The sequence below is a fragment of the Aedes aegypti genome, chromosome 2 (genome assembly GCF_002204515.2).
Source record: "Aedes aegypti strain LVP_AGWG chromosome 2, AaegL5.0 Primary Assembly, whole genome shotgun sequence".
NCBI classification, from domain to species: domain Eukaryota; kingdom Metazoa; phylum Arthropoda; class Insecta; order Diptera; family Culicidae; genus Aedes; species Aedes aegypti.
In genome coordinates, this window is record NC_035108.1 from 265,329,578 (window position 1) to 265,356,213 (window position 26,636).

General features: G+C 39.1%; 1 protein-coding gene across 3 annotated transcripts in view; it reads right to left on the reverse strand.

Annotated features, from left to right (window-relative positions):
• Positions 1 to 26,636, reverse strand: part of LOC5572932 (ADAMTS-like protein 1) — an 844,534-nt gene that overhangs the window by 143,006 nt on the left and 674,892 nt on the right. The gene's annotated exons all lie outside the window — the stretch shown is intronic.

Here is a 26,636-nt window from a genome sequence, read left to right on the forward strand (position 1 = left end):
GGACCACTCCGGAATGCGACACTTAGCAGCTGAACAGGGCAAATATTAAGCTGCTTCGGTTAGGCCGCACACATACATATGATAATTGGATCTTGTCATTATAAATTGAGTGTCGATTGTGGGCAAGGAGAGTGCAGCATTTGCTTGGCACTCGATATCAACTTGAAAGTGCAATCTGATGATAGCGGTGCAAATATTGATCCAAGGCGCTTTGTGTAGATAGTATACCCTATCGTGTCGTGTGAGATATGCTTGAAGATTAGTATTTTCCAGTGGATATGTTCTATGTTATAATGATTGAAGTTGTAACAATCCGTTCCGTTCCACCAAGCTAACGGCTTTAGCGCCACCTTCAGATTGAAGGACCGTTACCTCTGTTCATAACCCGGTATGAGAACTCCTGCTCAGGGCAGGCCAAACAGTTCAGTAGGAACTTCTTATCAACAACTTTGACCCAAACGACGCGACGCAAATTAACCAAACCAAAATTCTAAAAAACAAATAATAATAATAATAGGAGGGAATTTTTAAAATTATGTTGAACTATTAAACTCTCTACAATACTCAGCGACAGTCTTACGATGAATTAGAGCTCGAACAAATTCGTAAGAAATTGAAAAAAAATAATCGAACACGGTCTGATAGAGTGGATTACCAAACTCGAAGTAATTATTAAACTTTATTAAAAATTCTACGGACCGAAAAAATATTGTTTCTAAATAGTAAATTTAATGAGCCTTACAATTTGTATTTCGATTCATTTCAATTTTCAAATTATTGGGATTTTGAATCAAATAAAACTGGCTACGGACCGTGTGACGTCACATTTCAAGCTTTTCTGATTATTCGTCAAACTTCTCAATACGTTGCGCAATCGTATTTAATTAAAAAAGGTCTGACCTTAATATTCACTGCGGCGCTGCTCCCACGTCGAACGATGTCGAGCAGTTCGAAGCCAGGATCCAATCCGATGAACCAGGCGTTTGCTAACGGTGTCACATGGGCCTACTCGTGCGTGGGTAATAGTGAGGTGAATGCGTCCTCACGCTTGGTGGAGATTCGAGCTGGGTTTGCGGAGCTCGCTACCACACGTCTTGGCGCTACGAGTTCGAGTTCCTTGGCTCACCGTACTCACCACTGTCGTCGAGCACGTGGTTGATTCGGGAAAACGGATGCTCGACTATTTGAACGCTGGTTCCGGTCTCGGCTTCACTAGGGGGAACTAGGAAGAATCCCAGATAAACCGCCCACGTTGGATGGGCTAGGCCTGATTTGTATTCTCTAAACTTTCTCAAATTTCAAACTTCCTCAAACGTTCCTAATAACTCACTAAATTCATTCGAATTTAGTCTAACTATTGTTCACAATCAACTTGTAGTTCACTAAGCTTTTCCAAAAATACACGTCTTAACGACTTGAACACTCCACCAGAAATGGGCGTTTAATCGCGAGTCGAATTGGCTTGAGCTCAAAATCCAAGGCGCAATAACTATCTTCTATTGTGCTTTTGTGTTCTTTTTAAACTCAGTTTTGTAGAGAGAGAGGCAGTAATTTTCCATTAGTCATTTAATTGCAATGGGGATTCACCTGTATTGAAAAACGTCACACCTTTCATTTTTCAAAATGGTTTGGTGAATTCGCCTAAATGTATGCATCAATAGCACATTGCTCGAAACCCGATATTGCTAAAGCTTCTCATATCGAAATATTTCAGAGAGGTTGATGACTTCAGATATAGGTGGCTTATTGTCACTATGAAAAGCTTTGGGTACACACAAAACATAAATCACGGAAACGGATAAATATTTAAGGTTACAATTTGCACAAACACATTTTTAAAAATTTTGAAAATTAAAAATTTTCAAAATTTTTAAGTCATATTCTACTATTTTAAATAATTATTTGTTATATTTATTGAAACTTGTTGGGTCAACAAATTCGAACAGCGGGCTCTCAACAACTATGAAGACTTGCTTTCCTGTATTCTTATCTCCTAGTCCCTTCTTATCTACTCACTCATTCTAACTGACTCATTCCGATTAATCTAGATAAAATTATTTACAATAACCGATATTTTTACTCCAAAAATATTTGGAAATTGTGCTTACATCTAACCAAATTAACTTCCTTAGAAGTCCCAATTTACTCCAAAAATGTTTGGAAACTTAATAACCGATAATCCTAAGTTACTTCAGAAATTGTCTGAAAATATAAATTGCCTTATACAACTAAACCTTAAAACCTATCCAACCAATTTCACTCATTCTGCTCAACCTAATCACTCAAAACCATACGCGCCCGATTTTTACTCATTCCTGTCAACATAGCGTTTCAAACCATTACACTCTAACCGACTGATTTGACCCTACACATACATAAACAGCTAATGCAAAGAGAACTGTCAGAGGTGTAATAAAAAAAAAAAAGGAAAATAAAAACAAAAACAGCGATTATTAAAAGTGAGTTGCAATATATTTAAGTTAAAACGGAAATTAAGGCGAAAAAACTATTGGGAAACTATTGTAACTGTGCGATTGAAGTGGAATAAACTATGGTGCTGTATTTGAAAGCTGTAATTGAGAAAAATAACCGGATTGAGAATGAAGCTAGATCGAATGTTTTGATGATATGAATGGTACGACAAATTCTCTCGCGTAGTGGACGAACAACTAACTAATTATTGATATACTATTTTAGGATGACACAAACATTCAATAAATCTTCAACGGACAGCGAAGCTACTCCGAAAGTTAGGAGGTCGTAGGCGTTTCGAGGCTGTGATTAGACACTCGACTAACTTTCATTTCGCTGCGAAGGATTACTCAATGAGTGTTTTCCGAGTGTGGTCTGGGCATGAATCGAGCACCGTACATAGCTGTGTCTTCGAGCAGATCTATTTTTACCTGCTTATATTGCTGGAAACACCTCCGAAGAGTATTTTCTACTGCTGTAGACACTTGGTGTATATGGGACCCACGTCCCATAGTCATAGCTGATTCTTTCATGCTGATCATGTCAGCTAAGAGTGGCCAACGTACGAGGAAACCAAAAGGACATCTCAGTACGTGACGATGAGCCGTAACACCGCTATGAAGCGTATTTTGATGACCGTTTTGGTGTATGCACTAGCCGGTACTAGAGCAGTCATAGCTGGATTTTAATAATGAAAGGCTTAGGCTTTCTGAAGGAAAGAGCCATGATACGTTCCTGGTATCCGTTGCCCTAATAAATCTTCTAAAACGTAAGTGTTGGACCCGATTCTTTCTTTCACCCGAGCTTTGGAAAATTTGTTTCCGAATTTTCCTACGTAGTCCTTAGACTTATCGGACAGGTGCATATTTTTACGATAAACCATATCTCCTTTATTGAACTGATGTCGCGCATTAGAACGGAGGTTGTATGGACGTGAGTATCGTTCGTATGCACGATGAAGATTTAGTCGGACAACCTCGTAGAGTTTCTTCATTTCCTCGCTCATTTTGGTAGGGTCGGGCTCCTTATCCGGACCTAGTTTCCTAAGGTGATCATATTCGCTACCATTGCTCACCATGTGCCGACCAAAATTAATGAAATATGGACTGAATCCAGTACTCTCGTGCACACTCGTTCTAATTGCCATTGCGATGTTCGGAATAGACTCATCCCAGTTTTTATGAGATAGTTGCTTATTCAAAGCACATCTAATTGCGGTGACAATTACGCGATTTACGCGTTCTGTTGGGTTCGGAGCGGGATGGTATACCGGGAGAAGCCAATGAGTGACCTGGTATTTTTCAAGCAGCTTGAGAAAGGAGCTAGATTTGAACACCTGGGCATTGTCAGATATTAGTACAGAGGGTGCCCCGAACAACGTAAACACCATAGTTTCGAGAAATAGGCAAACTGCGGGGGCGGTTGCATTTCTCATGCACTGAGTGAGAACAAACTTTGAGAAGAAATCGCTCACAACCAAAACCCATACATTTCCATGCTTTGACCTTGGATAAGGACCAAGAAAGTCTAGCGAAATTACTTCCCATGGTCGAGAACATTCCTTAGGCTTTCCACACGGTGGTCGTACATTCAGGTTTGGCGTTTTTGACTCTCGACAAACCTCACAGGTATGACAAAATCTCTTGATAAAGCTGGACATTCTAGGCCAGTAGAAACGTTCTTTGACTTTACAAAGTGTTTTGAAGTATCCCAAATGTGCTTCTCCATGAATATCTCGAACGACCTTTTGACGTTCACACAATGGCACAACATATTTCCACCGAAACACTGGATCTTCAGGAGTCGTACTATTGGTAACAAACTTGTATACCTTCCCTTCAACGATCTTGAAGTCTTTGAATTTATCTGGAAATCGCTCAATTTGCGATTTGAGGCCATCAACATAAGGATCCAATCCAAGAACATCTATTGCTTGAACACCTCGCGAAAGACAATCTGCGGGTATGTTTTCGGTACCTTTTTTGTACTGTAACGTTAGGTCATACTTAGCGAGTATTAATGCCCATCGGGCAATACGAGGGGACTTGGATTCAATGGACATTGTGCGTAAGAACGTTAAGCTCATCGCGTCGGTCTGTATTATGAACTTTGAGCCTTCAACAAAATGTTTGAAGTTTTCTATGCTCAGTAATACAGCCAGGCACTCTCGTTCCGTTGCGCTGTAACGGCGCTGAGTGCTTGATAGCTTTTTTGAAAAATAGGCTATCGTTCGTCGTTCTCCTCGCTGAATTTGTACCAAGACGGCCCCTATTGCTATGTCTGAACTATCCGTCTCGATGATGAAGGGTACGTCAAAATCGGGATTAGCCAGAATTGGCGCGGATATTAAGGCTTCTTTTAACTTTCGAAAAGCCACTTCGGCTTCCTCCGTCCATATAAACTGTTTGCGTCCTTTTTTCAGCAAGTTAGTGATCGGTGTTGTTATTTCGGAGTAATTTCGAATGAATTTCTGGTAGAAGCCAGCAAGCCCTAAGAGGCGTCTTATATCCTTGACCGTTTTTGGTTGCGCATAATCTACGATGGGTTGGATTTTGGACGCATCCATCGAAAGTCCATCCTCAGACAAAACATATCCTAGATATCGAATTTGTCGTTGACAAAACTTCGATTTCTGGATATTAATAGTGAGTCCTGCTTGTTTAAGGCGCTGAGCGACTATCCGAATCAGTTGACAGTGATGCTCAAATGATCTGGACGTAATAATGATATCGTCCAGATATACATACACGAACGGTTCAAGATCACTTCCCAAAACTTTCCTCATGAGCCGTGCCATCGTCGCTGGAGCGTTTGTTAACCCGAACGGCATCACCACGAATTTATACAATCCTTTGTTTGTGCGAAAGGCTGTTTTTTCAGTCGAGGCTTTCTCTAACCCAACTTGGTAATAAGACTCCGAAAGGTCTATTACAGAGAAATAAGTGGAACGCTGAATCCTTTGGAGTATTCCGAGCATATTCGGGAAAGGAAAATCATCACGTTTGGTGCATGAATTTAACCTACGTGAATCAAGGCATATTCTCCATTTGCCATTAGATTTTTTTACGGGCAGTATAGGATTCAGGAAGTCTACGGGTCCTGTGCATTCCTCAATTACACCAAGTCGTAGCATACGATCAACCTCGTCGTCAATCACTTTTTCAACGACTGGCGACCATCTGTAGGTTGCCATTTTCCTAGGCGTACTTCCAGGAAGAAGTTCTATCGTATGTTCTAAAAGATGAGTGCGTCCTAATTTGCCATCAGTGGTTGCTGGAAGCTTATGAACTGCCTCAAACAGTTCCTGTTTTTCGACGTCTGAAAGCTGATGTTCAGTATCTATATCTGCGGGATTTTCATACGGGTTTTTCAAGACTTCAATAGTCGGCATGTCCAAACTTTCGTCCATTTCCGTAGGTATAGGTACAACTTCAGTTTCTGGTTCAATTTGAAAACAAATTGTACGGTCGTCGTCTCCAAAATAATTTTCGACCCACATAATCTCAAATAAAGAACACTCTTCAACAGATTCAACACCTTCACTGTCATTTTGACTATGTTCTTGAGGGATCATTAAACGAAAATTGAACGCTTCCAAAAAGTCGACCCCAAGAATAAGTATTTTTGAAACTTCTGGTACAATGATTGTAGGGATTACTCGGGTTTTTGAATTGTATGTGAATGGTACGTTCACATAACCTAGGCAAGAATATTCGGTACTATCTGCCGTCTTGATTTTAACGTTGCATTTATTTATGGGTAACCCTAGCTTCCTTATCAGGTCTACAGAGCTGATTATCGAAACTCCGGCGCCAGTATCGGCTAAACCTTGAATTTCTTCATCAAGAATCTTCACTGATAAATGAGGACATCTACGAAAACAAGTATTAATGTTATAGTTTTGCGAAAAATACTTAAAATTGGATATGGGAACACTAACCTGATCTTTTTCGGTAATTTGGTTCCCCGAAACTACCGTTTTTACTCGTTTTTTGAATCTGCTGGTTCACGTGGTTTGAGATTATGTTTCTGAGGGCATTGATAGGCCGTTGTATTATTGTGACCACAAATGTGACAGAAAAGAGTTTTTTGTTGGCTACACTCTCTCCACATATGACCAAAGTTTTTGCAATTCCAACATAAAGGTTGGCCAGCTTCTTGACTTTCTGAGGTTATGCCGGATCCCGAGCTTTTATTTGCGTCCTTACGAGACATTTTAGGTCGAACAGCCATCACTGTTGCATCTTCTTCCTCTGATACTTCCTCATAATCTTCAAGTCCCTCTTCAGCCAGGATTTGATTAAGCACTGCAGGTTTCGTTGCGGGTTTGGTAAGAAACATGTTACTTTCCAACGAATCAAACTGATAACACAGTTGAGCTAGATGGTCAAGAGACTGTATTGGCTGTAAAGCTAGTCTCCGTCTATACGACATCTTCATATTTTCCACTACCAAATCAAATTTTTCTTCGGCAGACATTTTACGAACCAACCTTTGTGACATGGCCTCGATGTCGGTTAAATAGGCGCTAAAAAGTTCGTTGGGTTTCTGCTTCCTGTTTCTCATATCTTCTCGAATTGCTCTATCCCTGTTGGGATTATCATACCGCATTTTCAACATCGCGGTCAGTGTGGGCCACGAATCTAACTTGTCATCGTACGCCGTAAACCATACATATGCATCCCCTTTGAACAACATGTGAGCATGCATACGTAATTCCTCTTGAGTCACTTGATAAGACCGGCTAAGGATCTCTATCTGCCGCATAAAATCTACTACGGGAACGGCATTGCTATCCCCGGAGAATTTCGGCCATTTTTCAATTATATTGCACGTCTGATGCGGTAAACGCTGACGTAAATAATGATTTGGAACGAAGTTGTTACTCAACGGATTTCCTGTTCCTAGCGGTCCTAAAAAAGTCGAGGAATTCGGCGGTAGATGTACTTGTTGATTTAGAAGGTCATTTCGACGATAAGGGTTCGGAAACGGCTCAGGAGTAGTTGTCGGATACAACGGAGGTACCATAGAACTTGAAGAGACATTTGGAATGGGAGGTCTCCATTCGGTGGACGGATTCCCAACCTTTTGACCAGTATATGATGGAAATCCATGCACGTTCTTGATTGGGATTGATGGTTTGGGTTGAGCGAAGGAATGTGTTATAGGAGATTCTGCTTCCCTCGGCCTTCCAGACCAAGCGTACGGAATCTCTAACCCATTTTGTTCCTTCAAACCAACGTTTTTCAATCGGCCTGCCAAATTGTCAACTACATCACTCGTCAGAATTTGGCTAATACAACTTTTGATATACGTTTCTATCTCCGAGACATGGACATACTCATTTAAAGATATTTTCTTTCCAGTTTGTTCTTGGGGAGTCAAAGATGAACTATCTCGTGACCCATCCACCGAAAAGCAGTCTTGCAACACGGGAGAAATGTTGGAAAGCTGCGGATTCTGACGAAGACTGGCTTGACCCATCTCAGTTACAACGTTTGGTCGCTCGAAGGGATTGACTTCAAACGCATTCTCATCTTTCGGAATCGGAGTGGCCGACTTAGCTGGATCTCGACGATTCAACTGCACCTGAATCGAACTTTTGAAATGCGGCGATTCACAATCACCTCCCACGTCATCTTCAACCTGTGGATCCAACGCCTGTGGCTGTGGAACCAAAATAGGTTGAATCGCTTGAAGCCTGGAAGTCTGCGAACCCGCCACCGGAAACGTGTGCCGTCTCGGATCCACTCTCGAACCATCCATCGGCATGGGTGAGAATAGGATCAGATCCTCATTCAACGACTGCTGCTTTGGAAAGGCACCAAGTCTATTTCCCTCAGCCAAGTCATCCCGACTTTCAGGCACCGTAAAAACCACGTTCGTCTCCTCAGGGCCGGTAACGAGAGTCATCAGAGATACTGCCTGCCCAAGATTGTCCAGGTTGACACCGAAGTAGTTCAAGGCCATCTGAGACACCGCGTTCAATAGCATCCTCTGCTTCTCTCGTTGGTCGAAACTGATGACCCTATATCGACGAACTCGTTTGTGCAGATGTACCAATCGCGACAAACAGCCTGCACCTACTCGATTCTTGATCGCCAGCTCAATTTGCTGTAACTTCATCGGAATGCCCACATACTCGTCCTCAATGGAGTACCAAGTTTGCTTCACTTCCGTACCTTCACTTTCTCGCAACAAACGACGCAATGTTCGACGTCGGGTTTCCAACGAACCATCAGTCGAGTAGCCACGAATACGCAACTCGTAGTTAATCTCATCTTCTTCTAGACACTGTTCGTTAATATGATAATAATTCATTTTGAGTTCAAATTTCATCCAAAAGTACTTGACCAAAAAAGAAAAATCACGTTCGACAAAAAAACACGTACTCTACACCAAATTTCAAATTTACACTAGCTTCTAATTCACTACCGATTCGTACGAGAGAAAAAACAAATGAAATTGTAGTAAATGAAATTCAATTAGATGAAATAACCAATTAAGCTTAAGAATTCCAAAAAAAATGTAACGAGATATACTAGAAGGCTTATGAAAATAAAACTATCAAATGGAAAGCTGTAAGCACAATACCAAACCTAGATTCCAACACCAATACCTAAACTAAGAACTAAAGAAAACTCAATGCAAACTAAACTTATAAGACCAATAAAATTAAACCTAAACTAGACCCAATTAGTATTCACAATCAAGTATGAATCGTGCTTCAACCAACTCCAATTTGAAATTCTATTAAAAGTTTTTTCGGACAAAATCCAATTGAAAATTCTACTAACTGTTTTTCGGGCCCCACGTTGGGCGCCAAATTGTAACAATCCGTTCCGTTCCACCAAGCTAACGGCTTTAGCGCCACCTTCAGATTGAAGGACCGTTACCTCTGTTCATAACCCGGTATGAGAACTCCTGCTCAGGGCAGGCCAAACAGTTCAGTAGGAACTTCTTATCAACAACTTTGACCCAAACGACGCGACGCAAATTAACCAAACCAAAATTCTAAAAAACAAATAATAATAATAATAGGAGGGAATTTTTAAAATTATGTTGAACTATTAAACTCTCTACAATACTCAGCGACAGTCTTACGATGAATTAGAGCTCGAACAAATTCGTAAGAAATTGAAAAAAAATAATCGAACACGGTCTGATAGAGTGGATTACCAAACTCGAAGTAATTATTAAACTTTATTAAAAATTCTACGGACCGAAAAAATATTGTTTCTAAATAGTAAATTTAATGAGCCTTACAATTTGTATTTCGATTCATTTCAATTTTCAAATTATTGGGATTTTGAATCAAATAAAACTGGCTACGGACCGTGTGACGTCACATTTCAAGCTTTTCTGATTATTCGTCAAACTTCTCAATACGTTGCGCAATCGTATTTAATTAAAAAAGGTCTGACCTTAATATTCACTGCGGCGCTGCTCCCACGTCGAACGATGTCGAGCAGTTCGAAGCCAGGATCCAATCCGATGAACCAGGCGTTTGCTAACGGTGTCACATGGGCCTACTCGTGCGTGGGTAATAGTGAGGTGAATGCGTCCTCACGCTTGGTGGAGATTCGAGCTGGGTTTGCGGAGCTCGCTACCACACGTCTTGGCGCTACGAGTTCGAGTTCCTTGGCTCACCGTACTCACCACTGTCGTCGAGCACGTGGTTGATTCGGGAAAACGGATGCTCGACTATTTGAACGCTGGTTCCGGTCTCGGCTTCACTAGGGGGAACTAGGAAGAATCCCAGATAAACCGCCCACGTTGGATGGGCTAGGCCTGATTTGTATTCTCTAAACTTTCTCAAATTTCAAACTTCCTCAAACGTTCCTAATAACTCACTAAATTCATTCGAATTTAGTCTAACTATTGTTCACAATCAACTTGTAGTTCACTAAGCTTTTCCAAAAATACACGTCTTAACGACTTGAACACTCCACCAGAAATGGGCGTTTAATCGCGAGTCGAATTGGCTTGAGCTCAAAATCCAAGGCGCAATAACTATCTTCTATTGTGCTTTTGTGTTCTTTTTAAACTCAGTTTTGTAGAGAGAGAGGCAGTAATTTTCCATTAGTCATTTAATTGCAATGGGGATTCACCTGTATTGAAAAACGTCACACCTTTCATTTTTCAAAATGGTTTGGTGAATTCGCCTAAATGTATGCATCAATAGCACATTGCTCGAAACCCGATATTGCTAAAGCTTCTCATATCGAAATATTTCAGAGAGGTTGATGACTTCAGATATAGGTGGCTTATTGTCACTATGAAAAGCTTTGGGTACACACAAAACATAAATCACGGAAACGGATAAATATTTAAGGTTACAGATATATCTGGAGCAACATTTGAAAAGAGCCTATGAACAAAACGTAAATATCGGAAGAATCGCCATTCAATGAACAGAATGATTTTTTAAATCCTAATTTGAAATAGTTGATAGAAGCTCCAACAAAACCAAGCTAAAATTAGGCCACTATTTTTTTTTTATTAAACTGGGATATCAATTTTTTGTGTAAAAAAATATTTTGATTATGAAATTCATCAAAATGTGCATTGAGCCCTTTTCAATTGTTGTGCTGCATTGCGTCTGCATGAGTCTGCTTTTCATTCAGCAATTTTGACATCAGGGCATTTTTTTAAATTATCAGACAGGTTTGGGCCGGAGATTTTCCGATTTGTATGAAATTTTCACCAGAGGTAGAGCCCATAGAATGTCTTATCATTTGATAAATTGACCAAAATTGAAAAAAGTAAGTAAATTACAAAAAGCATTTTATGTATGCATAAACATCTTATTTGCTTGGCAACTACTGGATACTGAGTGTCAGTACCTATTACCTATATCATTATATTATTTAATGTTAGCATCGTTTTCAGTTAAAGACTGTTAGTCTCAATAGTAAAGGATACGAATAAACGACATACAAAACACCCAACAGACCAATGGAGAGTGTTCCGATTGAAGAAAAGCTTCTTCTGACTGGAAAGAGAAGGATGGTTTACTTCGTTACACTTACAATGCGTGTAAATTACTGCCGCCGTTAGGCTCACAATAGAACACATTTTCCTATGGTAAGCGTGCGTGTGCTCATCGCTTTTTCAGTTCTGTCGCTTAAACAGTAAAAGATACCACTTTGGCATATATGGACGAAAGTTAGAGTTTTTTTTAAATTTATGATACAGACGATAGTTTTTCCGCTATTTTTCCGACAATTTTCTCCATGGTGCAAAATTTTCCGGGAAATATTTTTCTTTTTATATTTTAATAGATTGCTGAGGAAATCTCCTTTTGATTTAACTTTTGTTCCACGATTTTCTTTTGATTTGACTTTTGAAAGAACTTTTGTTCTACGATGCATAGTTCAGGAGATATGAATTTTTAAAGTTTGAGATTTATAGGGAAATCGTGAAAATTCATCTAAAAATTTCCGGGAAAATAGGCCACTATAATTTTTTGAAATTTTACTTTTGGTCATGCATTCACGAGCTCTACTTCTAGTGAAAATTTCATACAAATCGAAGAACCGCCGGTCCAAACTGTTCGATAATAAAAAAAACCCCATCAGTCCACATAGCAAAATAATTTAGCCCATCTTTGTTTTGGAACCTACTTGAGTAGCACTGATAACAAATGCACTATTTTAGAAAAATAAAACAAATTACATTGCCGTTGCATTTCAGATAATTTGTAGCATGTCTTATCGACGATTTTCAATTTTGGTTGCAAGGTTATTACATTATAACTTACGCTTCGTTGACATTACATAGCTGTTGCATTTTGCCTCGCATGTACAGTCACCCCACAGTTATGGATAGCACACAGATATGGATCAAAGTAGGATTAAACGGTGAATATCTCATCAAATAGAGTAGCAATCACGCAAAACTCATTTTACCTACGTGAAACATATATTGATAGCGATGCTGTATCAATTATAATACGTTTAGGCATAAATTTTTAGTCCGTACAAAATAAAATGTCAACCATGTTCCTGGAAGCGTTGATTCATAACTGTGGGGTGTTGAAAACCATACCACAGTTATGAATCAACGATAAGACGATTCTGAAAGAAACGCCAAAAAGTATGCTTTCACTCAGGCGCCATTCGTTTACCTCGCAGATAAATTGCTGTTAAAGTGTTCTGATCCATAATATGAGTCGATTTGATCCATAATAAGGAGCCTCCTCTTCCACTGATCCACATCTGTGGGATGGACAACGTTTGCTATTTCCATCGAAATCGACACTTTTTTGTAAATAATCAAGAATTTCCAGATGTATTCTCAAAAACAACTAAATTCTGCAGTACCAGGAAGGTAATTTTATTTTGTAAAGTGTCACCATAATTTAAAGGCATATTTTGTTGTGGAAAATGACCGTTAGTTGATCCATAATTGTGGGGTGACTGTAATTTAGACAAGAGTTGTCAAAATGAATAAGTTACATTGAAGTTGAATTTGTAGTTGCAAAGAAACAAATAAAATACTAGCTTACTTATAGATTGTCATATGTGTGTACCTAACAGCAAACAGAAGGTTATGTTTCGTTAACATGTGTTATAGGGGAAAGGGTGAAAAAATAAACAGGGTGGTAAAATGAACACCGAGCTTGTTACGCATGAAAAACATATATCAATAGTTTTCATCTCGCACAGACGAATAAGAGCTAAAAATTAGGTGTTCTTCTAGATAGGGAGATAAACTTAAGTGGAAACATCGAGGAAAACCAAGATTTTGAAAACCACGTTCAAAAATTAAAGGTGACGATAGGCTAAGGGACATTGAGTTTTTTTTCAGTGAGGTGAATATCGTAATATGATTTCGAATAAGACACCTTTAGAACTTTTTTCGAAGGAGTTATAATCATTTCTAGATGTATTTTCAGAAATGTGATAAAAATTTCCAAAAATGTTTATTTTGCTCATGTACTTAGTATGATGTTCATTTTACAACCAACAGCTGTTCATTTTTTTGGGCCTTCCTTAGTCGAGTGGTTAGAGTCCGCGGCTACAAAGCAAAGCCATGCTGAAGGTGTCTGGGTTCGATTCCCGGTTGGTCCAGGATCTTTTCGTAATGGAAATATCCTTGACTTCCCTGGGCATAAAGTATCATCGTACCTGCCACACAATATACGAATGCAAAAATGGCAATTTAGGCAAAGAAAGCTCTCAGTTAATAACTGTGGAAGTGCTCTTAGAATACTTTGCTGAGTAGCTGGCTCTGTCCCAGTGGGGACATTAATGCCAAGAAGAAGAAGCTGTTCATTTTACTCGCATAGTGCAGATAAAATGAACATTTCTACCATATTTTGATGACGATAAAAACATGTGAAAATTTAGCTATCTTACTTTTAATAATTCGTGTCGTTGCGTTAGATAACATATCTATTTTTGATGTGCGAAAATTTATAAATTAAGGACCATTTCGCGAGTAAACAAATCACAGAACGTTACACTTGTAATGTTCTCTGTACTACTTGTGTGGGGAAAGTCACTCCGAGCTTCACGGGATGACGAGGTTTCATTTGAAGTATTTGGATCCTCTAGTCAATATACTTAGGCTCCCTCAAATCAACGCGATTTTTTGTTTCAACGACAGCGACCACTCCTAGATTAAATCATCAAGACTCTAGATGATTCTAGACTGACGCGACGAAAATCGCTGCGAAATCGCGTCGCTGTGACTTAGATACGCTGTCGTCGTAAAAAATCGCGTTGATTTGGAGGAGCCTTTGTTTACATTTAGATATACAGTCACCCCACAATTATGGATCAACTAACGGTCATTTTCCACAACAAAATATGCCTATAAATCATGGTGACACTTTACAAAATAAAATTACCTTCCTGGTACTGCAGAATTTAGTTGTTTTTGAGAATACATCTGGAAATTCTTGATTATTTACAAAAAAGTGTCGATTTCGACGGAAATAGCAAACGTTGTCCATCCCACAGATGTGGATCAGTGGAAGAGGAGGCTCCTTATTATGGATCAAATCGACTCATATTATGGATCAGAACACTTTAACAGCAATTTATCTGCGAGGTAAACGAATGGCGCCTGAGTGAAAGCATACTTTTTGGCGTTTCTTTCAGAATCGTCTTATCGTTGATTCATAACTGTGGTATGGTTTTCAACACCCCACAGTTATGAATCAACGCTTCCAGGAACATGGTTGACATTTTATTTTGTACGGACTAAAAATTTATGCCTAAACGTATTATAATTGATACAGCATCGCTATCAATATATGTTTCACGTAGGTAAAATGAGTTTTGCGTGATTGCTACTCTATTTGATGAGATATTCACCGTTTAATCCTACTTTGATCCATATCTGTGTGCTATCCATAACTGTGGGGTGACTGTAGAGGAACCGCGGGTAATTTGCTCATATTGATTTATTAACCCTGGAAATACTAAAATGCAAGGATGTTTCTTGGAGATTCATGGATGTGATAGAAAACATATTTGAATATCCGATCACTATTGAAAAAGAGCATAAAACGAAGATTTCAACATCTGTTTCTTTAACATTAGCATATTATTCCCAGTCCCTAATAATGGCTCTAATTGATCAGGTCCTAAATTTGCCTTCTTTCGAGCTATTTAAACACGTCATAAACCATGTGCTCTCTTGGATGGAGCATTTAATATGTACCTTTGTAAGGTTCCAGCCAATTGGCTTAGGGACTTTGACACAAACAATACAAAAATAACCCTATACAAATGCATCGTTTTTCCATTAGAAGTAAGATGATGTCCTTGAGGAGTTCACTTGAGTATAATTTAATGGCAATTACAGCAGAGTTACACATCAGTCACAAAATAACGTAAGATTCCTGGGTAACGCATGCGTAACAAACGTGTAACTTGCTGACAATATACTGCTTATAAGCAACACTGCATGCTAAAAGTTTTCATACATTGTGAAATTAGATATTAGAACTAAACTATTTTAAGATCTGTATTGTTTACGTAGATTTTTTTTCCAGTGATGAATTGAAATTGTTGAATTCACAATTTGCAGCATCTCTAACAATTTCTCAATAGCTATCATCATCTTAAATTGACTGTCTTCAAACTGTTATACAGAAGTGCTTCTGCAGCAAGATGAAATTAAATGGCGATTTATGATAGACAATCAAAGGAATCCAATAGCGGGACACGAAAAAACGTGATTCTGGAATCACTGATATTTTGGTTTAAAATAAAATTTCTTGTAGATAGTCATTGTACTATGGTCATCCCTGTGATTTTCATTTTATTTATTTTTTCGGGGAACTGAAGTGATGCAGAATCAGATTGTTTTTGGATATGCATCGGATAAACAATGAAGGCTGTGTGATCAACATCGCATGATAAGAGAGAGACTTAGAAGTATACTGCAATTCAGAGCTGAACATTTCTGAAGCGCAATGAGGAAAAGGTTTTTGCTAACAAGGGAGCCAGAACAAAAAACTACTACGAGACGCTGTATAATGCGCTAAATAATTAAAAAAAAATCTTATTTGATAAAAAAAAGTTTATTAAAAGGAAAAGATGAGTAAAATCGGCAAGGGTTTATGAAAAAGACAAATAGTTGTAAATTGATAAAGGGTTTAACAATTTTATTTGAAAATAATTATCAGGGAGTATTTAATTATATTGAGGCTGACATTTTATTTTTCTCCTCGTCCAAATATTCTACTGGACAGGCCTCTTCCGGATCATCCACGTCGGCGTCGAAATTTTCTTCCTTTTCTTCGGCTTGTTTATTTCTTCCGCGTTTCGGAACAGTTGAGCTTTTCAAAAGCGTTTCGAAGTAGGGTAATGGTTGTATTTTGGATCTCCTAAGGAAGTGATTTTAGCTTTTTTTGTCCCAATTGATTAATTGCACAGCGTAACCAAATCAAAGAACATGTCAAAATGTAGAGAAAAACTTCCTCCACGAGATACAAAATGCCCAAACTTTCATGTAGGATCCAAAAAATCGTCAAAAATAATTGAATTGTGAAGCGTTGTTTATCATTATTTTGGACACACCAGTACATTTTGGACCGTCAAAGTATATATTTTGGACACCCGGCATTCTTTATCGTTTGGCGATAAAGCATACGACACTGGTTGTATGATATGCTTGCCCATAGTCTAATCAATCGATTGACAAAGGAAAACCGACGAAAATCTACACTTTTAGTTCAGAAATTTGAAAAAAGTTAATGTTCACATTTGAAAAATTTCTGAGGGTTTCAATTTCTGTGTGTAACGTGTTGTAGAGATTGCATGGATGAACCGATTAAATTAAATTAATTTCAGATAAAATAAACACATTTTCTTTGTACAAACGGTTGATGCATGTGTGGAATAGATCTATCTTTACAAATGGCATGCGAATTGAGCTGGTCTTCCGATTGAAACTGGGAAATTTTCAGGAAAAGGGCCCTGGGGGTCCAAAATATATTGGTCACCCTACTTCTTGTAGGATATGTAGGGCATGAACTATTGCAAATCATTTAGTTTTTCCTGACTCAACGGAATTGGACAAGTTTCGCTGGGAACTAATTCCGGAAAAGAGTTGTTTGTGTTCTCAAAAATCGTGAAGCTGCGTAATCACTATTCTGATCGGTTTTCAAGAAAACCTTGCCGCACTCCTTGCTCCGGTATTCGAAGTTCATTATACCCTTGATGCGCACCTGGTTGCTACCATCATCGAACTTCGGTCGCTTGTATCTTTTGTCGAGGTTTTTTAGTGCGAAAAACTGCGGCTGCTCCATTTCAATAACTTCCAACGGAGTCTTTCGACGAACTTGCGAAATAAACACCGCGTATCTCTTGGCGTTTCGACATTCATTGTGTTTTTTTTTCTTGGACCCCTCGATCGCAGCGTGTTTAGAATCAAGGTATGTACATTTTACTCTGTAGCCAGAGTAATGTGTAATCACTTGGCGAAAGCGGCTAGTAGGCCATCCTTAACTTGCTGGCCGTTTTGTTTACAAACATTACTGCCTTGCCTGGATGATGCTGAAACTGAAACTAACTGTGCTGACATCAGTGCGGACGAAATTGTCAAAAAAGAAAGAAAGGAATAGAACACACAAGGAGCAGGGGCGATCAGATTAGAAAAATTCTTGACAACACTGTTTCTCCAACCAATCAGGAGTCAATACAAAGACAAATATCTCAATACCAATATCTCGACTACCTGTCTCAGATGTTTGTAAACAAAACGGCCGGCCCTTCGTCACCTACCCTGTCTAGTTCTCTCACCAAAGCATAATAGGACACCTTTGAGAATTAAACCCGCCTTGGTAACATATAACCTGTACTCTTCTATCACGGCACTCGTACATCAATAAATAAGCATTTTGGTTGCTTAGAATCGAAGACATCCCTTGCAATGAAAATGATCATTAACAACAGAGTGATTTAAGATAGCAGTGCTTCTGCTGATTTCAAACAGATAAGCAATCAAACTGCTCAAATAAAACAAATAGCAGATCAAATGCTGTAAGCATTCTGTTGGCGGTCAATTCAAATGCTTAGTTACCTGGGGATTTAGATAGAACAAAATACCTGACCCGACTTCTTGAGAGCCACGCCTAGCTTTTGACTCGTCCCATAAGGAGCATCGACCCACATTTTCATTACAAAATTTTCCCTATACAGTTAGCTTTGAGGCATATAATTCTCGCACAATGTTACAAATGGACCTATCTAACATTAAGAGGCTCTCTTTGTTTTCTCTTTAATCATTAACTGAGTCACATTAACCTCTTCTGTTGCGTTTTTTGTATGAAACGCTAATCAAGGAAATTGCCTTTCGATCTTTAGTGAAAATATATTAATTTCCTTTAAAATTAATTGTTCGCCATCAAAATGCAGCTCTAACATATAAACACAATTACAATTACAATCGTTTTTTACGCCAAACACCGCGCACACATTGATACACACAAGCTTTTTGTTCTCAGTACGACAGATTGAACTTTGTTTACATTTTCAATTTTACGCGGTCGTTGAGGAACTTTCATAAAATTTTGTGAATTATAGTACTTCTTACGGCGTGTGATTGGAATAAAATCCTTCAGTGGAGAAGTACGAAGGTTTTCCATAGTGAAATTAGGTGCCCGGTGAACTAAGTCACACAGGGGAGCGAGAAGAAACTTGTATCATAAAGTGGTGTGACTGGTGTCGACCGCTAAGCGTTTCTCTCAAACCGTGTTCGTCTATGCGATTTCGGTGAAAAAGTGCAAAGTGGATAATTCAACTGAATTTTTTGTAATCGAAATACAATAGTTTTATTGCATTTCTGGAATACAAGTGTACGAACCATAATAGCTTTTACAAAATTACACTTGCAAAATGAATCTATGTTGCAGGTAAGTTGGAATGTCCGCCGTAGTGGATTAGTTTAAGTTTGATACGACGAATAATAGCGATTATGACGAAGTAGAACGAAACCCTAGGCCATGCTTGAACCTTGTGGCAGGAAGATTTAGAATAAAAGATTGTAATTCAACACTCTTAAGATGGAAAAAGTATTTTCACTTTGCTACATTGGCGACGATTGTTGTAACGGATCCCATTTTGACTTGAGTTCGCGCTTCGTACATTTGTGCACAAGAATCTTGAAAATAGGCTGTCTGTAGTTTGGAGGAACGGCTAACACAAAGACGGAAAAGGGTAACAGGAAAATAGTTGTGATACAGATTTTGATCCTGCCTATGATCAGAACGTATCTGGAACCGGAAATACATATACACCCGATTCTGTTTTTGCACGGATTTTTTTTACACGGCCGTGCAAAAAAAGTTTCCATACAAAATTTTCCGCCAAAACCTTATTTTTGCATGAAACGTCGAGAAATGGTGTTACTTTTTTTGCACGGTTTTTGAAATTTTGAACTGAAAACTTTTTTTGCACGGTACGCATCCCCCGTGCAAAAACAGAATCGTATCAGAAAAACAGTATCAAGTATCGGAAGGCCGGCTCCAAAGGTATATTTTTGTGCCATTGCCATATTTGAGCCTATTTCATCATCTACCCGATGGGAAAGGAAAGCGAAGGCATGGAAGGAAATAGGAGTAGCGCCCTATAAATGGCACTGTAAAACGCATAAGCGTAAAGAGAGCCTATAGCTCATTACCACAGCGGGTTAAGAACAACAGAACAATTGAAGATTCAGGCTTCCGAATTCAGTTTCGATTAAAAAGTGTTTGCCAAGTACTAATTGGAATCCAAGTTGGAATTGCAGATGCGCGGAAACTGAAAGTTACATATCAGATGATACGAAGTTCCATAATCGGAATCACAACTATCACACACAAATGTCAGCTCGTCGAATATTTGACCAAAAGACTCCAATTCTGCTTTGACATATTTGTTAAATACTTCGCCACCTTTGGAGATGGCTCAGTGATGTTCAATTTTGTTGGACGACACGACTCCAAACTATTCCAGTATTGCTTATGCTGAGTTGCCGCCCAAGAATGGATCTGAAGCTTCAATAAGCACTTCGAAATTGAAATAGCTGGCTCTGCGCCAATTAAGCCACGTGATGCTCGTCAGCCAATTCATTTCCAGCGATGGAAGAATGGCTAGGTACAAGGTTTACAGAGTTGACTGAATTCAGTTCGTTAGCGTTAGCGTAGTTACGGTATACTTCGTAGATTGGATACGAGCAACATTCATGTTTCTTTTTAATAATCTCATCCTGACTACTTTCAGGAACAAGGCAGGGGAGTATACCTTGTTCAAATCATAAACAAGAACACTAAAAGCATGAATATCACTATTCCCGGCCACGCCCATCTTTACCGTAACTTGGGATAGGGAAGGAAATGTTAATGTAGCACTTACTTAATGAGAGGCCACCGACACCCTCATAAGTGTTACGGAGTTGGAGGTTGGGGAAGGTATATTGTCAGGATTCGCCTAGAAAGCTGGCGATAGACCATAAACATTTGTTGTTTAAGTGTTTTCAATTTAATCTTTGGGCTTTACGAAGCACTACCCAGCAAGACGCTCCAAAACCTTTTATTATTATTATTATTTATTAAGGAGGTTTTAACTTCAAAGTCATTCGCCTCCAAAGCTCCAAAACCTGACTGAATTCAGTTCCTCGATAATGATCGATAATGCGTTCCAGATATTTCAGAAGAGAAGAGGTTAGAGTGATTGATCTAAAACTCTTTGCTTCTTCGTACGACGCACGTCCTCCTTTCGGAATAAACTTCACAGTAATATCACGCCAGGATCTGGGAATATAAACATGTTTGATAAACTCAAATCCATTTTGGAGCAGAACAGGATAAATCCCATCTGCTCCTGGAGATTCGAAAGGTGCAAAACTATTGAGTGTCCATTGAATCGACATTTGTACAAAGGTTTTTCAAGCCGGATCGTTCACTAGGTCAAAGAGCTTTCTTGTAAGCCTAGCGAGCCAACTTGAACGACCCTGATCCAGCTGAACGGCGTCTGTTCCATCTCCTTCTAAATTGCTTCCAGAGTCAAGTCAGATCGGAATTTCACCATGGGGTAACTCTTGTAATCTTTACAGACGGCAGAGGACATGCTTTTTCAAAAGCTTCCATAATGTAGGATATTGTAGTATCAACGGCATCATCCAGATCACTTGGATTTTCAATGGACGTATAATACCCTGAGAGAGACTCGCGAAGAGGAAAAATATCAACGTCATATGCAGCCCAGATTCCCCTCTCACGAAACTTCAAATGCAGCCCACCGTTTTTCTGGCTGAAAAAGTGAAAAGTATTGTGTTCAAAGTAAACTGTTATTAAAAACCTCAGTCGGCGGAGCAGTTTTTTCCAAAGTTGCTGATAAATCTAAGCAGAAGATTAATGATTTATAATGTCTGCTACGTTTGCTGGCATGAAATTTCACTCAAACGGCTATTTATGATTCGATGTGATGCAAACTCAATCATTTTTTGCTGAGAGGTTCATGTGAGGATTTGAACAGCATGCGCATAATTGGTATAAATACAAAGTGGAATAAGAAAAAAACTCAGCAATCACAGAAAAAGAAGACCGTCTTCGCGAGTCTCGTCTCAGATAATACCCATGGAATTTGGTCACAACCAATTCATTATAGAGTTTCCAGTTTGTTGACCGGGGATTCCTAAAACGCAAATTCTGCGCAGTTAAATTTGAACGTTCAAAAAAGATTTGGCGATGATCAGATAATGATTCCTCATCAATTCTTTAACTCGTCACTGATTCCATTCAAGCATAGCGTTATGTCCAACACTTCTTCTCTAGTAGATGCCATGAAGGTTTAACGATTGCCAATCCAAGTAGTAGTATTGAGTAATCCAAGATCTGTACTACTTAAGTACTCCATCAGACTGGAGCTCCTCAAATCGATAGCTGAACTGCTCCAGATGATGTGATGAGCATTCGCAAAACTGCCCACAATCAGCGAAAGGCCTTCTGTTACGCAGTATACGACAACTCGTTTGAAATCATCCGTTGGGAATGCTTAATCATGTGGTAAATACATTGAACAATAGACGTATTGAGGTCACAAACAGAAACATCGATTATGACAGCACATACATCTCTGGTAGCTAACTCAGAAGTTTGCCATTTAATGTTTGCTGAAAGAAGCAAAAACTGGGTCCACAAGGTTACCTAGACAGAAGTTCCCTTACGAAAGTAAGGTTCTTGCACTATCGCCCTTTGAGTTGTACCATGTTTTGTTTAAAAAGACACCTACACGTTAATGCTTCCAGTGGACGTTTTGCCCTTTGAAGGAAGCACCACACTAGACAACGGACTAGCATGCAACGCCCAGTAGTACAGTCGGAGAACATTCCTCACGAAAAGTTCTACGGCCTGCAGCGGGAATCGAACCCACACTCCTTAGCACGATGCGACTAAATGCCTGGTGACACTAACCGCACGGCTACGGAGCCCACAATGCATGAGTCTGCAAAGATTGGTCGTTGCTGTTATTTTATGCTAAAAATTGATCTGAGCTATCCTTACCGTAGCCACTACCCAAACTAGGCAAGATTAAGCTTTTTGAACTCAGCACGAAAAAGACCAGCTGAGAAAAAATCAGATCGTTATCTATTGAAAGTTGCTGAAAATGCACAGAATACGCTGTGTAAAACGCATATAGGTAATAGTTTAAAATAAATAACAACATATTTATAATGCCACCCCTATTGATCCTCAGGCTAGAGACTGAAGAAGGGCAGCCGATTATCTTGTAGAAACACAGGGTCACCTGCCCCATTGCTCCGGATAGCACAGGAAGGGCACGATACTTTAGAGGGCGCCCTGGTACTCCACAGGCTCCATTTGCGGTTAGGATTTATTTAGACCCCTCTAACCATTCATTTCTAAGCACGGTACGCATCACACCATAAATTAGGAGCACCAATTACCAACGGAACAGGCAGTTCGTAGTGTTAATTCTTAGCCAATTGAAACAACCGCTAACGAAACTACGCGGCTATCTAGGTTGCTCGGGAAAAGGAGGTTAATATTGATGATTAACTCCTGACGTGCCCAAACAGCCTTCAATACCTGTCGTTGGGTAGGTAATCCAGAACTTCACCTATAAGCTACTAGGCAAAACTGAAAGCATAACGTCATATTTCTCATCAATTAATAAATTACATAACTTGAAAGTGTTGAAATACCCTCAATGAACCGTTAACTGCCAATCAAAAAATATATGCTATTCCAAATTCTTAGAATCATACCACCAAAAACAAATCAAACGGAAACACACCAAAGGAACAATCGAACTTCCAAGAAAACTCCGTTTTTTTCAATTCGCAAGGGCCTTCTACGAGCAGCAGACTAAGTTAGAACTCAACTCAATTCCATTTGCTGGCTGGGGGTGTTGTTTCAAACTTTCGGAACAAACAAACATTGCGTCGGACTAATGAGCCAAGCCAACATAGCGGCGTTCGTCCCTAAAGCAACCTATTCCTTCGTAGAAGTCTGCACACGTGGCCAAGTCTCGGAAAACCGGTTTTTGCGCACTTGGCCACGGGTCTGTATACCAACCGAGTGCGTCCATTTCGTTCCGTTCGCTTTCGATTACAAGCAAACTTTTACTGGCTCCCAGCATGGCTGCCGAGGTGGAAAATTATCAAAAGCTTTCCCCCTTTGAATCCGGTAGCTGGCGAACGAATGGTTTTCTAGTCAGTTGCAAGTGGGATCCTATTTTGGGCTTCGAAGCACCACTCTCGCCCGGGTGAAACTATGTTAGCATCATGGAATGCGCAAAACTCGGACGTGGAAGTGAGATCCAGAAAGTGATAAAACTTTTTGAATCTTTCAATTAATTAACGAAATGTATTTCATTGGCTTGATACGGCCAGGGAATGGGGGATCCCTGGGAAAACTTTGAATGAAGAATTCTCACAGCTCATGTTTAATTCATTCCCGAATGGGGATAACTGCTGGCAGCATGTTGGGAGCTAAATGTTGTTTTGTGAATTTGCTAAATGCTACAAAAATATCGATTACGTGGGTATCTTTACTAATTAGATTGTTATTCTCTTGTCTTTTTGTCTTCTCTTGTCTTCTGTCTTCTTGTCTTCTTGTCTTCTGTCTTGTCTTCTTGTCTTTGTCTTTGTCTTCTTGTCTTCTTGTCTTCTTGTCTTCTTGTCTTCTTGTCTTCTTGTCTTCTTTTCTCTTGTCTTCTTGTCTTCTTGTCTTTCTTGTCTCTTGTCTCTTGTCTTCTTGTCTTCTTGTCTTCTTGTCTTCTTGTCTTCTTGTCTTCTTGTCTTCTTGTCTTCTTGTCTTCTTGTCTTCTTGTCTTCTTGTCTTCTTGTCTTCTTGTCTTCTTGTCTTCTTGTCTTCTTGTCTTCTTCTTGTCTTCTTGTCTTCTTGTCTTCTTGTCTTCTTGTCTTCTGTCTTCTTTGTCTTCTTGTCTTCTTGTCTTCTTGTCTTCTTGTCTTCTTGTCTTCTTGTCTTCTTGTCTTCTTGTCTTCTTGTCTTCTTGTCTTCTTGTCTTCTTGTCTTCTTTGTCTTCTTGTCTTCTTGTCTCTTGTCTTCTGTCTTCTTGTCTTCTTGTCTCTTGTCTTCTTGTCTTCTTGTCTTCTTGTCTTCTTGTCTTCTTGTCTTCTTGTCTTCTTGTCTTCTTGTCTTCTTGTCTTCTTGTCTTCTTGTCTTCTTGTCTTCTTGTCTTCTTGTCTTCTTGTCTTCTTGTCTTCTTGTCTTCTTGTCTTCTTGTCTTCTTGTCTTCTTGTCTTCTTGTCTTCTTGTCTTCTTGTCTTCTTGTCTTCTTGTCTTCTTGTCTTCTCTTGTCTTCTTGTCTTCTTGTCTTCTTGTCTTCTTGTCTTCTTGTCTTCTTGTCTTCTTGTCTTCTTGTCTTCTTGTCTTCTTGTCTTCTTGTCTTCTTGTCTTCTTGTCTTCTTTGTCTTCTTGTCTTCTTGTCTTCTTGTCTTTGTCTTCTTGTCTTCTTGTTCTTGTCTCTTGTCTTCTTGTCTTCTTGTCTTCTTGTCTTCTTGTCTTCTTGTCTTCTTGTCTTCTTGTCTTCTTGTCTTCTTGTCTTCTTGTCTTCTTGTCTTCTTGTCTTCTTGTCTTGTCTTCTTGTCTTCTTGTCTTCTTGTCTTCTTGTCTTCTTGTCTTCTTGTCTTCTTGTCTTCTTGTCTTCTTGTCTTCTTGTCTTCTTGTCTTCTTGTCTTCTTGTCTTCTTGTCTCTGTCTTCTTGTCTTCTTGTCTTCTTGTCTTCTTGTCTTCTTGTCTTCTTGTCTTCTTGTCTTCTTGTCTTCTTGTCTTCTTGTCTTCTTGTCTTGTTCTTGTCTTCTGTCTTCTTGTCTTCTTGTCTTCTTGTCTTCTTGTCTTCTTGTCTTCTTGTCTTCTTGTCTTCTTGTCTTCTTGTCTTCTTGTCTTCTTGTCTTCTGTCTTCTTGTCTTCTTGTCTTCTTGTCTTCTTGTCTTCTTTGTTTCAAGGGATGACGTTGTATGGTTATAGTTTATTCCAAAGCAAATAATTGATATGTACAATAGTTTTCATTTCATGGCATTTAAGTGTTTTGTATTTTATTCTTTAAAATTCTTAGCTTATCTCGGTATCAACAGTCATTGCATTGACCCAATTTTCCGCTTTGTTCTTCATGTCTCTTAGGTACATCTAATTCGAAGGAACTATTTCTCATCATCATCAAAATTCTGTGCGCCACATGTGCCAGTCGTCCATTATGCGTACACTTCTATTTCATGGAGGCCGCTTAGAATCTTTCCTGCATGGCAGAGCTTCCTTCCATTCTATGTAAGAAGCGTTCTGTCGTACTCAAGGGATTCATAATTCCATATTGCGTGTGTATCAAAATTGAAAATCAGCACATACACGAACACACCCAGCATAGAAAGCAGCTGTGGAGCGAAAAATCTTCCGTAGATGAGTTCATCCGCCTGTCCACGTAAAACTACGAGCAAAAACATACCATCCAGCACGTACATAGGCATATAGCTACTGGAGTATTAGAACTAACTTTGGATGCTTCTATTACTCAGTGCGTAACGCTTTGGAGTGGTGAGCTAGAACTAAATTCAAGTTCGGTTGCTTTGCATACACACTGCAAAATGCTTTAGAAAAATAGTACCTACTAAGAGGAGAGCTTTATTCATAACTAAGTCATCAAGTATATTAGCCCAATCATCAGTGTTGAATCTGCTATGCTGGATCTCATACGATTCACCTGCAGTTAGTTATACAAGTTCGAACGATGTCTTCGCTTCGTTTAAGTGACTTTAAGGTGCAAGAAAAAATGAAGCCAATGTCAAACATAAAAAACCAGTTTTCGGAACCTGGAAATCAACAAATTGGAAAAAATAAAAACACACAGCCTTTTAAATTTGCAGATAAAACATCTGTGTTTTTATTTTTTTCGATTTGTCGACTTTAACGCCGAAAACTGCTTTTACACTTTTGACATTTGCTCCATTTTTACTTGGGCCTTAACGAGGCCCTGACTTTTTGATAAATACATTCATCTATCCTTATTATCTAATTCATCCCACATAAGAACCCACTTATAACTCCAGATGGTTGGCGTACATCGATAACGATGCCGACTCTTTTTCGATGGTCTTCTCATCATGTCACACTTAAAAATATAGCTATCCTACTACAAAATCCCATCATTACGCTATCCAACCATCATTCTACGCTTAGCTTC